Here is a 15,991-nt window from a genome sequence, read left to right as displayed (position 1 = left end):
GTATTTTTCGAAATCGATGGTCGGTGACCTGTGTCATCTCCATGTAAATTATAACATAACCTAAAAATTTCAAATCTCGCAAAATTGTATTGAAATGACACCTGCCAGCGTACCCATCGAGTTTGAAAAATAATATAACAATCTTAGACTTCAAAAAGTTAGTTAAGAAATCAATTAGGAATAGGCAGCTGCCATCCAGATGACTATAAGAAAAAATTGTAGGTAGGTACTTAATTTCTAATTGTTACAAACGGTTTAAAATACACTCGGGAAGTTGCCCATTTCACTCTAGTACAGCGGTTCTCAATCTTTTTTTTTTGACGGAACCCTTTTGGAAAGCGAAATACTTGATGGAACCCTACAATAAAACAATAATTTTTAGAAGTGTAATTTTTTATTAATAAGCATAATTCTAAACTCTTGCGGAACCCCTGCAGGGGTGTCGCGGAACCCTAGGGTTCTGCGGAACACACTTTGAGTATGGCTGCACTAGTAAAATATAACGAAAACCATTCACCTGCGATGAAAGTAAACAATGTGGGTACGCCACTATTTCTAAGTCTCACAACCCACCCCTCCCTTCATTTGACATAATTATTGAAAGGCATAATGTAATGATTGTCAGATTATCATTAGTCATAATTCTGAAACCGTTAACTTTTCAGGATTTTCGTAAGGTTATCCTATAGATAGGTTAGGTTAGGTTTGTTTTATGGCAATCCTGAAAAGTTAGGCGTTTCTGAAAACCAAATTATGACTAACGAAAATGCGGACATACAATACATTATGACTTAAAACTTTATGGGAAACAATAGAGACCCCTCACAACCACCACACACAAATAGGAGACAGTGTAATCGCTAATATTAATATTTTAATGTTCTTCTCTCAGGTAACACGAATAAGTAGCTGTGTTCCCATGGACTTCGGTAGTGCAATCTATACTATCTATATATCCTGTATCCAAATATTACTCCCAAGTCCCATTCTACTATATTACTAACTTGCGGAGAAGCGTTTTAGCTTTCAATGTGGAGTTTGTTTCAAAATGGCCCTTTGGATTCTATGTGTAGTGTTTTAAGGTCGAAAATGGTATGTATTAGTGTGAATAGATATTTAGTCTCTGATCGAGTATTTTATAAGTGTGATTTAGTTTGTCGAACTACTTCGTTATTATGTGACATTTCTTCTCAGATATTTTTACATAAGTTTTATTAATCTTTAATTTCTTGTCTACAATTATCGTAAAAGTATTTCATTTTATCGTGTCCATTTTTTTTCAAAGATCACATTTAGTGATATTTACCAGAGATCATCATAATGCAGGTCTATTAAATTAGAGCTATTATTTGCTTGACCGATGGACAATATGTAATCATCAAATACCTTCCTATTAAGGCCACATACATTAATCTCACAAACAAATTTCAGGAATATTCATATGCAATTAAGGAAACTTTTGTATTGAAAATTTCGATCCCCATACAAAAATATGAGAAATTTCCGATTTTTTTTCTACTTGGAAATATCGCAATTTCGTTAACCTAACGACGGTACCTCAGTAAATGAATCATCATCATCATATCGCATGTCCATTTACGATGGCATACAATTAGTAATTATCAACTTGCAGCACAAATGTTGTGCGACATTATAATATGAATTTGTTAATATAATTATGTCGAAATGTAATCGCTAAGTGTAAGGCCTGAGTGGACGCTCGCTCGGCACGGCGTGCAGCGTGACTGTGGGCTCACGCGTGATGCGAGCAGCGTGCACTAAGGCCGCTCCTATACGTGCGCATTTGTTCAACATGCACGCCGCACGCCCCGCCCCGCTGCACGCACAACATGAGCGTCCACTCAGGCCTTACACTAACTGTCTATAAGTTCTAATAAAGTATGGACGCTGTCCACGACGAATGTCGTCAATGTCATGCGGGGCAATGTACGAGATTCTACGTGCTTAACGTCCTTACTAGTTGTTGAAACATTTCGAAACTGGAACACTGAAATGTAACTCCGCATTTACACACTCGCGCTTGCTATTCGCCACTTCGCCTCACCATTCGCACGAGTGTGTAACGCGGTATTACAAATCGGTATTAACCATTGACATATATCTCAGGACGGGCCTTACGGGCACTAAAAATGGTACTGTTCAGCGGTGTCACTCACAAATTCGAACCAATCGTGCAGTCTAACGCAACTAGTTGCGACCAATCGCGCGCGTGATGCGAACTCATCAACCAATTGCGTTGTAGCGCTCAAGCGCTGTCACACCGCTGTACTGGCCCTATTCATGCCCCATTCTTATTGCCCGTAAGGCCAGTCCTGAGATATATGTCGATGGTATTAACACGACTTAAAAAAAATCTGAGTGGACCTAGAGGTCCTACCTATTTTGTCGGGTGTTCTTTGTTTACAACCCTTTAGTGATCAATTATCACTCAAACCTTCGAGCAACACCGGCTTCCGACACGTCGGAAGGGAGCAGCCCAAGCGATGTCTTATCGTACAAATCGTTCTGCTTTTTTTGCGGGGGGATTTGCACACAGTCGCACTTCTCACTCACTACATACAAAGTACAATCTGTAATGACGACACAAATACATAGAAAATGACACCCTACACAGACAAATCTTGCACACCTCGATCTGTTTTTGTGTCCGGAAGAGTCACAAAGTGTCACAACACTCACACTAACACATTTTCGTCGAAGAATTTTATTGTTAAATACACAGAAAATGACACACGTCAAAGACAAATCTTGCACACCTCGATCTCTTTTTGTGTACGGATGAGTCACAACACGCACCGCGCTAGTTGTGTGCATGACCAACTGGTCAATGCCAATGCCAATGGCCAATGGCCCAACTGGGCATGTGCTTCGGCAGAGGGGAAATAGTGCGAATGCCGACTCCCTTCCCGGTGTTGCTCGAAGACTCAAACTGACTAGAAGTTTATTGTTACGAGCCATTAACGTGTTCTGTCTTTTGGTGTGCTTTATACCAACCTCTTTTACATGTTAAAATGTGTGTAGCCAAAGGTTTTGTAATAGTATTTAAATTGTTGCCAAGTGTGAGAGAGTGGAGCGGATTTTAGACCAAAGGGCATTTAGTAAAATTCGTATGGGGCATGTATGAGTGTGAAAAACCGTATTTTACAGTATGTAAAATGGGTCCAAATGCAAAGGGGTAAAGGTACCTACTCTGATCAGTGATCACTTAATTAAACTGATTAATACCTTGGAGATGGGGCCTCTAGGTACTAGTTCGCTTAAGTCTTCATTTAAGTGGAGTCCAGCCGAGACAATTTTTCGCCATCTGATGAAATTGTCCGATCGAATCAGGCCGTGCGGACGCAAACGCCAATTTGATTCCCCGATCAAATCAGCAGGTGCGGACACAAAAATGCCAATTTTCGAAGTTAGTATCTATGGAATTTAAATTGGTGATTAAATTTGTATACGTGTGGACGCTAGATGAGATTGGCGCCAATTATTTTCCTGATCAAATCAGTCGATTTGCCCAGCTCGTCTGGACTCTATTTAATTTTAACTAACTGTAGTATTGATATATTTATACAATCATCAATGTATTATAATATGGACAGATTACAAATAAATGTGCCTCCATTGAGAACTTTTACGTAAAAATACCTGCCTAAGTGTATAAAATTTATATCAATTAACTCCAGCTAATTAAAATACGACTTTAGCGATCATAGGCGAGAGTATATATCACTACGTTAAGCAATATTATTATAGATTTACTAAGTACTCTTTGGTTGAAACGCTTCTAAATTAAGATATGTATTCGATAATGAAATGTGGTAAACAGGGAAGTATATTACTTTACTACCTACAAGTAAATATATGGACGCGATGGGTTAGCAATGGAAACTCCGAAATATTCAATATGATTGTATCACTGTTATATCTATAATCAAAGTGATATCGTGTCGCATCAGTGATAAGCAAGCGGCAAGTAAAATCGCAAATGTGTTTTCATGCTTGTCTTGTCTAACCACTGTATGAACCAGTCTATAACCAGGGGTCCGTTTCTCAAAAGCTTGTAACTTGTAATACAAGTGGAAGTCCCTTTCTAACAAAAGCTGTCGAAAAGTAACATCCGCTTGTACTACAAGTTACAAGTTTTTGAGAAACGGGCCCCAGACGTTGGTTTTAGATATTCCACCGCATATGTGTGATATGTGCTTCCTGTAGGGCTAAGATGGCCAGCTCTTTATCATTTGTCACCATGGCCACACCTCGGACACTGGCAAATGTATGAAACAAACGCGTTCCTACGCACACAGCCTAAGCTCGTGTAGGTGAACGCGTACCATGCTTGTGTGAGTGAGATAAGCCATTGTAGGGTAACTGTGAGGTAACCGAGAGCGGGTGGGCGGCACTTTCAACGGGGGGCAGGGAGTGTCCATACTGTACGCTAGTACTCTTTATTATACTGTGCCATGGCTGTCACGTTCTGACAGTTCTATCCTACAGGTGATAAAAATGCGACCATGATAGCTGGTCTGTAGGTTTGACATAGCAAGAAAAGCACCCTAACATTCATGACAGATTCGATAATTTCGTCTAAATTGTCGCTGTCACTTGTCGCCTTGTCAAGAGAGAAATGTAGTGTTACGTACGAGAAAATTGTTATTAAAGAGGATGAAAGGGAATGTGGATATTCTTCGATGTATTTTAGATATTCTTGGGATAAAACAAGTGCCCATCATTTTAAAGTTTAGGTGATAAAGTGTAACTATGAAATGAGTCGCTTAACTTCAAACTCGGGTAAATCCATCTGTCAGATTATGCGATTTTGGTATTAAGAAAAGGTAATAGGGTACATATTTGCTGAGAGGGTCGAATGGATTGAAGTTAAGCGACACAAATATGTTTTAGTTTGTCACGTATTAATCTTATGAACGCCAATGACACTTATAGTGATTGCAGATGTATACTGCTATTTGCTTTCTAGAAAATACTTCGCTCTTTTATTAAATAATTTGGGCTAGACACTCAACTACGGCGTTCAAGGGGTTCAAATGGATCATCCGTTAGCCTAAGAAAAAAGTACCTAAAATTCTAAACAAGGGAATTTAAGTGAAGTATTTTATTATGATAGAGAAATATTTGCTCTATGAGAGCGATGTGGTCTTGCTGGCGCATTCCAGAAAAGTGTCGGGTAAGTAGATGACTTTTTAACACTTCTGATAAAGCTAAGAATCCGATCTTTGGCTTTAACTTAGCTTTGAATTCAAAGATAAGTAATTAATACAGGTTTCTGGTGGTTATTAACCTTTTCGACGCCGTGTCAAATGGTCAAACACAAAAGCTGTCACTCAGACGCCACGTCATTGAAGTGTCAAAACTGAAATTGAACTTTATGCGTGTGCATATGCACGTAGGTCTATGTTGCTCTGTGGTCTGTGACCGATTAATCAGTCTTTGGAGTTGAACCTACGGTGCGGATATATCGGTCATTGGCGTCCAAAAGGTGAAGGTAGCCGCCTTACACGTGACGGCCTCGATCAAGTAAACATTTTTGTGAAATGCCCCTGCCGGGCTAGCACATGATTGGCGCGAGAGTATCTCGCCGCGAGGTACTCTACCCGTTCCTCTTTTATTAACATAGTTAGAAAAAGACCGGTAGCCTATCTCGCCGCTAGATACTGTCGCGCCAATCATGTGCTAGGGGTGCTGCTACGGTTTCTATCAAATTAAATAGAAGAGTAAAGAGGTGATATTTATTTGTGTCTAGATTTAAGTAGTCCTGAAGGAATAACGTTATTCCAGTGATTTCTGGAATTTAAATAGTATTTTGCACAATTATCAGTTCAGTGTTAGGCTTTAGCACTCCATCCTAAGATTCCTAAGCAATATACAGTCAGCAGCAGAAGTTGCTAAGCGGGTGAGGTGTTCAAAACTACCTTGACGCGCTCTTATTCTCTTAACAATAAAGTCGCGTCAAGATCATTTTGAACACGTCGCCCGCTTAGCAACTATTGCTTCTGACTGTACAATATTATGCGTTTAGCATTCGAATAAATGTGACGTTTTCCACCAAAAAGTACCACATTGTCGGTAAGATTTTAAATCGAAGCCATATGGAAATAGCGCCTTATTGACCACCGACAATAAGTATCCTTTTGGCCGAGAATGGCACAAATATCGATGTATAAGACCCTATAATACAAGGTGTAACAAAACTAGTGGGGACGCCTTGTACACTATTGTAAACTTCATCCACGATTAGTTGAAGCAGTTTTCTATACAAAAATATACAAATATTGCTTGTTTATTAGTATAGAATAGGATATCGGTACCTTATACTTAGGGGTGCGTGTTAGTAAATATCCAAATATTGCCATATCGTCAACTCAGACGATTAAAGGTACTATGACACGCACACACAAAACGTGCAACAATTTTTTTTTTAGAATCAGATAATGCTAACTCTACAGACTTTTAGCAGTGATGAAATATGAACTGATGATAGTTTTCATGACCATTCAGCCGGCGACTGATTTTGGCCGTATTTGAGCACTCACTCACTCGTTTTTAATTTTTAACAAGCAAAAACGTCTGCGAACGATGCTATGAAGCTTAGAATAAATTTAAAAGTGGAAAAATTACTGTCTTGTGTGAGTCTTGAACTCACGGCCTCTAGATCGATACTCCAGCGCTCTGCCATCTGAACCACCAAGACCTCAACCATAGCCAGCAAATCTTTCCACCATAAGGGTCAAGGGGACCCGAGCGACATCTACCGTAAGAGCGTTACACTTCTTAAACGGCTACCGCCCACTCACTCATTTGTATCACTTTTGTTGTAAATACAGGCAGATACGGCCAAATAAGTCTGTCAGTCTGATATAAGGCCCGTCATTAATTTACCATGTTTTCGCAATAAACATCAAGCGCAATTAGGTCATATCATCTTTGAATATACAGTTGTACAAAAAGCATAATATACATAGGTAAGGTCAAGTGAGGTAAATGCAACTATGGGGTTATTGCGTCTCTCCGTTCTTTCTCGAATACGAATGGTCGAAACGCCCTCTACTATGCAACGTTTCATGCCCGAGGTACTTGGAAATGAAACGTTGCATAGTAGAGGGCGTTTCGACCAATCGTATTCGAGAAAGAACGAAGAGACGCAATAATCCCATAGTTGCATTTACCTCACTTGACCTTATATAAAATTAAATGCAGTATTAAAAATATAATCGCGTTTAAATGTTTCCTATGGAAATATAAGTATTCATCTAAATATCCATGTGTTCAATAAACTTACAGTTTTTAGATGCTATAAATGTTTTAAATACGGTAAACCGGGGTGCCTTTGAAATGCAGGGGCGACTTCGAAATTTCAGTTTTTCAGCCATAACATATTTTTAATCGAAATTTTTAGTAGTAGATAATCAAGAATGTACAATAATCTAACTTGTTACATGAACAGTTCGTGAAAATAATGATGCTAATTTAGTAGCCGTTTTAAAACAATCAAAGTATCCCCAAAAATTCCTAGTCACCCCGTTTTACCTGCAGGCCTAGCACAGGAGGGGCGCGACAGTATCTCGCACGCGTGATAGACTACCCATCTCGTCTTTACCCCCTTGTAGGCCCGGCTGGAACTAATTACCCAGTCCTTATTTGATAGGTAAATAACAATTGTCTAATATATTTCTGTAGATCAGTGGTTCCTAACCTTTTCAGTCCGGTCACCCCTATGACTAACTAGGGAACCTGATTTTACCCCTCCTCCCAATGGTAATAAAAAATAAAACGTGTACGTTTGTTGTATTGTAATATTACTTAGGTTAGCTTATTACCCCCGTAAAATACCAGTTTTACCCCCACGGGGGTAATTACCCCCAGGTTAGGAACCACTGCTGTAGATGCAGCAAGATACAAAAAAACTTAGGGCATTTTTTTAAATTCCGGACTTAAAACATCAACATCCAATACAGGCGACCGATCAAAGATCGCAATGTAATGAAACTCTTATACATATTATATAGTATGTATCCTTAATTTTTATTAGATTTCGTTTTTAAGTATGTAAATTACTGTATAATAAGTTATATTACTTTTTAACATTTGTTATATAATTAGTTATATTCTGAACTGGACTGTGTAAACACTGGCGTAGGTTTAAATTTATAATGTATAATGTCGCTTTATGTTTATGTAAAAAATAACTATTTCATGTATTTTTTTACATAATCAATTTGTTCGTGTATTAATATCAAAATAAATATTAAATGCTCATAGTTTCACTAGAAATGGTTCGACAGCAACACTAGTATTACAGAAGAGAAGTTCTCTCTGGATATTAACATACATTTTGGAAAATATTTTTACACGATTTAACGTATGAAACATAAACGTGCCCCTTCTTTTGATTTTTTTAATTATTATAAGAACTAGCGACCCGCCCCGGCTTCGCACGGGTTAACAAATTATACATAAACCTTCCTCTTGAATCACTCTATCTAGTCTATCTATTAAAAATAACTAGTGTCCGACCGAAGGTTCGGTTTCGGTTTCGGTTTCGGCCAGTTTCGGCCAAAAAATCATGTTTCGGCCGTAGTTTCGGTTTCGGCCAAAAAACGGCCGAACCTTTCGGCCGGGCCGAAACATACGCAATGGTACTTCGTTCTATGAAACTAAACTATGTTACAAAGACCAAAAGTTGTGGAACAAGTAGGACAACAATATTAATACTATTAACATATACTGATTTATGTATACAGAAACTAATCGGTTTATTATTAAACACAATTCCTCTAATGATGGGGCCACTGAACGGTCGACGCAGTCTTAAGATATTGTCAATACCTAAAACGCGCACATTGTCTAATTGTATCGTATTAGTAAATGAGATAGCACTGTCGCATGTTGCTGGGCCTGGGCAAGGGAATAATAACAAAACTCATCATCTTCCTCGCGTTATCCCAGCATTTTGGCCACGGCTCATGGGAGCATGGGGTCCACTTGACAACTAATCCCAAGAATTGGCGTCGGCACTAGTTTTTACGAAAGCGACTGCCATCAGACTGATCTTCAATCCAAACTAGGCGTTATCGGGCTAGTCCGGCTTCCTCAATGGTAAATATCTAATGATATTTCGTACATAAGTTCCGATAAACTCATTGGTACGAGCCGGGGTTTGTAGTGTTTGTATCTGCGACCTTTGGATTGAAAGTCGCACGCTCTTACTCACTGCTAGGCCACCAGCGCTCAAGGGAATAATAAGAAAACTATTGAAATAAAAATAAATGTGGATTATTAGTGTAATATTACTCGTTAGCGGTTTAGGTATAAGTAAATGTTTTGACAAATTGATTTTAATTTCAGACACATACCTACGTCAAGAAATAAAGACATTAGAACAGTTTAATGGTGATTTTAAGACCAATCTTTGCAATTATTTTCTATCGAGCCGATGTCGTTCAATCATGTATCGAGTGCGGCCACGGTCTTAAAATAATAATAAATATTAACATAGGTATAAATATATTTTTTGCTTTACTAAATCAAATAGGTTTTCTTAAAAGGGGCTACCTGCGGTTTTCATCGATTTTTGACAAGTTTTGAATCGTATCTCCTACTTTTGCACTACATATAGATTTTTATAAGACAAACGGCTATCGGTTCTTCAATCTTTATCTCCATTATTGTCTACCGGATTTTGAAAGAAATTGATACGATATAATGATTTTTTTAAACATTGTCTAAAAGAACATTTTTTTTGTATCTAGATTGCTGTGAAGGATATTACTTATACGAAATCTACATATTTGGGTTCGTCTTTGACGTGTCGTAAAACCGTGTCTAGGGTTTTAATTTTAAACGAATTAACACAAAAGTTATGGCCACTAAACCAGTTTTTTGGCCTTAAATTGTTCAACTTTGATGCCAAGTATCTCGAAGACAATGAACTTTGAAGTAAATATGGAATACTATATTGCTTAAAGCCGTTGCTGTTAATATGATACGCTACAAAAAACATAAGAAAACTAAGGGATTCAGATCGAAGGTCATTGGCGTGGCGGAGCCCCTTAAGTAACATCAATTTCAAGGACATTGGGTGTTGACAGCCCCTTAATATGAGTTTAAAAGCGGTTTTATGACATTTTTTCAACGATTTTAACAAGTCTTCAAAAGTTTCGGTTTCGGTTTCGGCCGAAACTAGAGCCAAAGCCGAACATTCGGTTTCGGTTTCGGTTTCGGCAAAAAAACATGTTTCGGTCGGACACTAAAAATAACCCCATGAAAATCCGTTGCGTAATAGTTTTAAAGATCTAAGCATACATACAGACAGACAGCGGGAAGCGACTTTGTTTTATAGGTACTATGTAGTGATAAGGGGCAAAAAAATCGCGAGAATATTTTGAAAGCTCCTCTTTCTTTAACCCTTTGAGCGTCACGCAAATCTGAACCTTTTCGGAATGCACGAAGGTTGATATTGGGCTGTAGCAGCGCGTTTCAGTTTACTTCTATGGCGGTCAAAGGGTTAACGGGTTAAAGGGTTAAGGGAACGATAGTTCTGTGTGCAGTCATGTAGTTAACCTTTTCGACGCCGTGTCAAACACAAAAGCTGTCACGCTGACAGTCACCGAAGTGTCAAAACTGAAATTGAACTTTATGCATATGCACGTAGGTCTATGTTGCTCTGTGGTCAGTGACCGATTAATCGGTCTTTGGCGTTGAACCTACGGTGCGGATATATCGGTCATTGGCGTCCAAAAGGTTAAAATTGTGTTACATTTCTAGTGAAACATATACTGTAACCTAGCATCCTAATAGAGATTATATCTCGTATGACTGTCTGTACACATGGAATAAGGAACTTTTGTATATAAAACGTGCAAGCAACACAATAAATATAAAATGTGAAGATACTTGTTTTATTTATCTTTTGAGCCACACTAGCGTCTCCCGAGCGTCGGCGTCTAGTCAACTCTATGGCTGCTGCTCGACGCAACGTTGGCGCAACTGTGCTGCGGCGCCATTTTCCATAGCGCTGACTAGACGCCGACGCTCAAAAGACGCTAGTGTGTGGGGTGGCTCTGAAAACCATATACAGCGTTGCATTGTCGTAACCATAGCCAAGAATGCTAATGCAAGAAAGCGAATATCGCTAGGTGCACGACTGGTGCTGCCCTCATTTTGTCAGACTCTCTACGTTAAATCTTATGGAGTAAAATTAGTTCAAGCGGCTGTCGCTAGTACTAATATCGGAAATTCCATAAGATTACCTGTGTTTGTGACGATCAGCGCCACTTCCCCCTCCACCGACTTCGCACATTGCCAATAAGCCTTATGGCGTACGACGTATTAAGTAATATTTATCCCATCAAAAACATAAATGTGAAATAAGAGCCAAGTTCAATATTAAGATTATGCGTCGTTGTTGACTTCACCGGCAGAAGGATTGAGAGCTATAGTGCGTCAAGCAAATCTTGTCAGTAGCAATGTACTGCAAATTAAAGTAGGGTAACACCATGTAACACTCAAAGAGCAGAATTGCGCTAAGAAAAGCAGCAATGTACATCGAATCAAAACGTGTTTAATTTTCCGCCCTTCATACGTCAGTTCGAGTGAATTATCGTAACCTCAAATTTTAGTAATGTTTACAGTCAACGAGCATGATTGTACATTGTAGGCACCTTACCTTTGCTTGAGGTCATGCATAATCTTGGTATTTAATGGTGACAGCACAAATTTCTCTTGAAATAGAAACGATTCAGAATGTAAACAATAAGATGATGGCTGTCATTCACGATCCACATTCCACAGATAACACACAGATGACACGCGATTTTGGAATTATTCGAACACAGTGTTGCTAACCCGCGATTTTTCAAATTTGCCGCCTTTTACTACTGACAAGATTTGGTTGATCCAGTATATATGGGTGAATTTTCTAGTTCACTTGGGATGTAATTAAAGTTCAGGGCTTGGCTAGGTTTTACGTAAGTACAGACTATACTACATTCATCTGTCACAGAATAAATAATAGTACTAGGTAAGTACAGAAGACTCTCTAACAAAACGCGTCTGTTACGATCAGCACAGATATGGCCGCTAGGTGGTGACAGCGCCACGCGCGGCTTATGGCTTTCCCCAAAATTGGGGCGGAACGGATGTACTTTTAGCTACCTGTAGCAAAGCGACGAAATCGCGGACTGAGACACGCCTGTCTATGTTACTTTTCTAAAATTTTGTTTGTTGGTACAACAACTAGTCAAGACAAATCGAATTACATTATGTACCATAAATTCAATATTACAAGTTAGGCGGCATGTTTTAAATCTTGAGTTTATTGTACCTATTTGTATTAAGGTCAAAATTAAGTAACCTTTAACACGCCGTGTCAAACACTAAAGCCACAGATCATATAATACTAGTCTAAAGCTGTAACGCTGACGCCACGTCACCGAAGTGTTCAAACTGAAATTGAACTTTATGCATATGCACGTAGGTCTATGTTACTCTGTGGTCTGTGACCGATTAATCGGTCATTGGCGTTGAACCTACGGTGCGGATATATCGGTCATTGGCGTCCAAAAGGTTAAATTAAACCAGAGACAAGTTATCTTTGATTAAACCCAAACATAAACTAACTTTATAATACCATACGTGTATGATAAATGTAACGAAATTTCCTCCAAAATAGAACAATTTTTCACAAATTCATCATTATATTCTACATATTGCGTACTTAAAAAAAAACATATAAAATGTGCACACACATAAATACTATGACAGTATGCACAGTAAAATACCTACAGGTATAGTTTTACAGGCGAGATCAATATTGTAGTAGGATATTTATAATATCTAGTTTTTAGACCGTAGACAGTAGGTACCTACTGTATCATGGCATACAGAAAAAAATACATAGATTGCTCACTCCATGCATCAGTTTTGGTACTAAAAAGACTATTAATTTCAATGTCTACATCTAGCATAGATTAGGGGAACTATAGTACTGATAGTTCCCCTAGCCAAGGTGACAATCGCTATCGCTTCGACAACGAAACGCTTTGTATCTCTCTATCACTCATTCTTATTTGTGCGACAGTGACAGTTGCGTTTCGATCGCTACGGAGCGTAAGCGATTGCCACGTTGGCTACGCGGCTGCTACTTGACAATAGATGTAGCACCGACCGGAAAGTCATATGCTCATTGAGTGCTACATCTATTGTCAAGTAGCAGTACTGATAGTTCCGCTACTCGATGCTAGAATTGCTAGATGTATGTAGACACTGAAATTAATAGTCTTTTTGGTACCAAAACTGATGTATGGAGTGAGCACTCTTGTCTTACTATATTCATGGTAATTACTATATTCATTTCTCTATGATCATGTTAAAATAACGATAACCATAATCAAGTGCCAATAGTTTATATAACCTGAGACTAAATGTACACTACAATGTACATATTCGTGCAATCTAATTTGAACCTTTCATGAACCAAATAAAGTAGAATTTCTATTGTTTAATTGCTTATTAAAACAAACGAAATTCGTTCCAATTTACTTATAGTTTCAGGTTTAAGGTTCAAATTAAAAATTTGAATACTTTATATGGTGGGTCTTACGAGGATAAAACCCCAATCGAAACGAAAACTAATTTGATATTTCAGGAAAATTTCAAATTTCAGAGAAAACCAGTTTTGAGTTTGGAAAAAGTAAATTTAGGTACATAGACAAAAATATGGGACTCCGAAATTTTAAAATTCGCAATTTCGTAGTTTTCGACGGCACATGGATATTCGTATCTATCATAAGAACTTTTTACTTTTCGATTGGCGTTTATAGATGGATCGTTCTCACATTACATTACATAACTGCGGTCCGCCTAGTGTTGTGAATAATGCTCATTTCAAGGCTTAAAGACTCGAACCTTTAAGATTCTCGAGGCTTAACGCCTCAAAGGCGGCAAAGACGACTTTTTACATCCATATGCGTAAAATAAATAAATACAATTCTCAAACAGAGTCGAGTCTTCAGTCTCTCGACTCGTAAGTCTTGAGGCTCGAGTCTTTAAGCCTAAAAATAAGCGTTATTCACAACACTGGGTCCGCCTTGACTCCGTCAAACATTTCATACATCTAGTATGATGATGGAGCTTAAACGCAGGCAAAAATCTGGAGAATTACCCACATTAACACTTGATATGTCTGCTACGACCCAAGAGGTATAAAGCCTGACCAGAAATATATGATCATTGTCAAGAGGGCGCTGTTATTCTCATGTATAGCCTCGTAAGACCCAGGGCAATTTTGGCGCTTTTGAATTTGAAACTTTCTTTTATTTCTATACTAGCTGAGGTAGGCTTCGCTCAGAGAGTTGACATGTGATTGTGTGGTAGTTGTAAAAATATCAAAGGGCCCCAATATTCCAGCATATTCCACAACATTCGAGAGTGTTCTGGAATATTCCATAATGATCTGGGATGTTCTCGAACATTCGACAACATATTCTGGATTCTAGGCTATATCCGAATATTCAACAACATTCCAGAATATTCTGGGTCGTTCTCGAACATTCTAACCTCATGACGGATCTTGCTCAATATACGCGTACCAATGGTAGCTCCGCTCCGACCCTACAAAAAAAGGCTTCGAATGGTTCCGAATATTCCAGAACATTCGAAAGTGTTCTGGAATGTTCCACAATGATAGCTATCCTAGATCATTCTCGAACATTTGAAAACATTCCAGAATGTTCTGAAATGCTGTGGAATGCTCTCGAATCCTCCCGAATGTTCTGGACTGTTCTAGAAATGTCTAGTCTCCGAGACCCGAGACACCACACCAGGTACACATTTTTGTAGGTATATATTTCACGATCTATTCTGAACTTTCGTCTATTAAGTTAAGGTTCAATATTCAATAACAATACGACTGCTTCTGGGTCTGGGTCTGGGCGAAACTTTCAGCCCTTATATCTTCAAAAGCACACGCTTCAGGTAAAAACGGGAAACTTCTTCATGTACGGGAGATAGCGGGCTACCACACCATACAACTTCCTTGATCGTATCGGGGCTCATTTCTGAGTTTTAGCGGCACGCACATTGTACACTTCCTTTTATTATATATATTGATGAGTTCAAAACTCGAATTTAATTTGTACTTGTACAAGTACACGGGGACTTACGAGGATAGGGTGACAGTTCAGTACAGTATGAAAAAAATAGTTCCAGTGAAATTCCGCAACATGGCGCGTGATCATATATTTCTGGTCAGGCTTTAACTACAAATTTAATAATAGTACTACGTACAGAATTTTGTTTAATCTAAATCTTTGTCATATTTTGTAAAATCGAAATCGGATGAAGCTCACAAATCACGTTGCACATCCCTAAAGTACATATAGCGGGTTCTTTTCACGCTGTGCCCTAACCTAAATAGCATAAATCTTCAATTACTGGCCACTTCAGAATTCATTTTAGTATAAAGTGTCAATAACTGGCCACCCTTCAATAACTAGCCACCATATACTAAAATGCATTCTGTTTATAGTTGAATACAATTCATTTTTCAGTATAAGGCGGTCCAGTTCCGTGTCAAACACAAAAGCTGTCACTCAGACGCCACATCATTGAAGTGTCAAAACTGAAGTTGAACTTTATGTATATGTACGTAGGTCGATGTTGCTCTGTGGTCTGTGACCGATTAATCGGTCTTTGGCGTTGAACCTACGGTGCGGATATATCGGTCATTGGCGTCCAAAAGGTTAAACAGTGGCAAGAAAATGACGATTTACCCTACTGCTCGACGTATGCCCGAATAATTGTGATATATCGCGAAAACAATAACCCGCAATAGCTCGTTGCAAAAGTCTTTCCGCTATAAAATGGTGTATTCCCATTTGTCTTCGCCGGGAACAGACGGGAATAGGTTTTTCATATAAACCATTCTGATTTGTCCCCGCCTCATGTATACGTAGGGCGGGTC

Source organism: Cydia amplana, chromosome 26 (assembly GCF_948474715.1).
Source record: "Cydia amplana chromosome 26, ilCydAmpl1.1, whole genome shotgun sequence".
Taxonomy (NCBI): Eukaryota; Metazoa; Arthropoda; class Insecta; order Lepidoptera; family Tortricidae; genus Cydia; species Cydia amplana.
The sequence above is the reverse complement of the archived record's forward strand: the minus strand, read 5'-3'. Positions refer to the sequence as shown.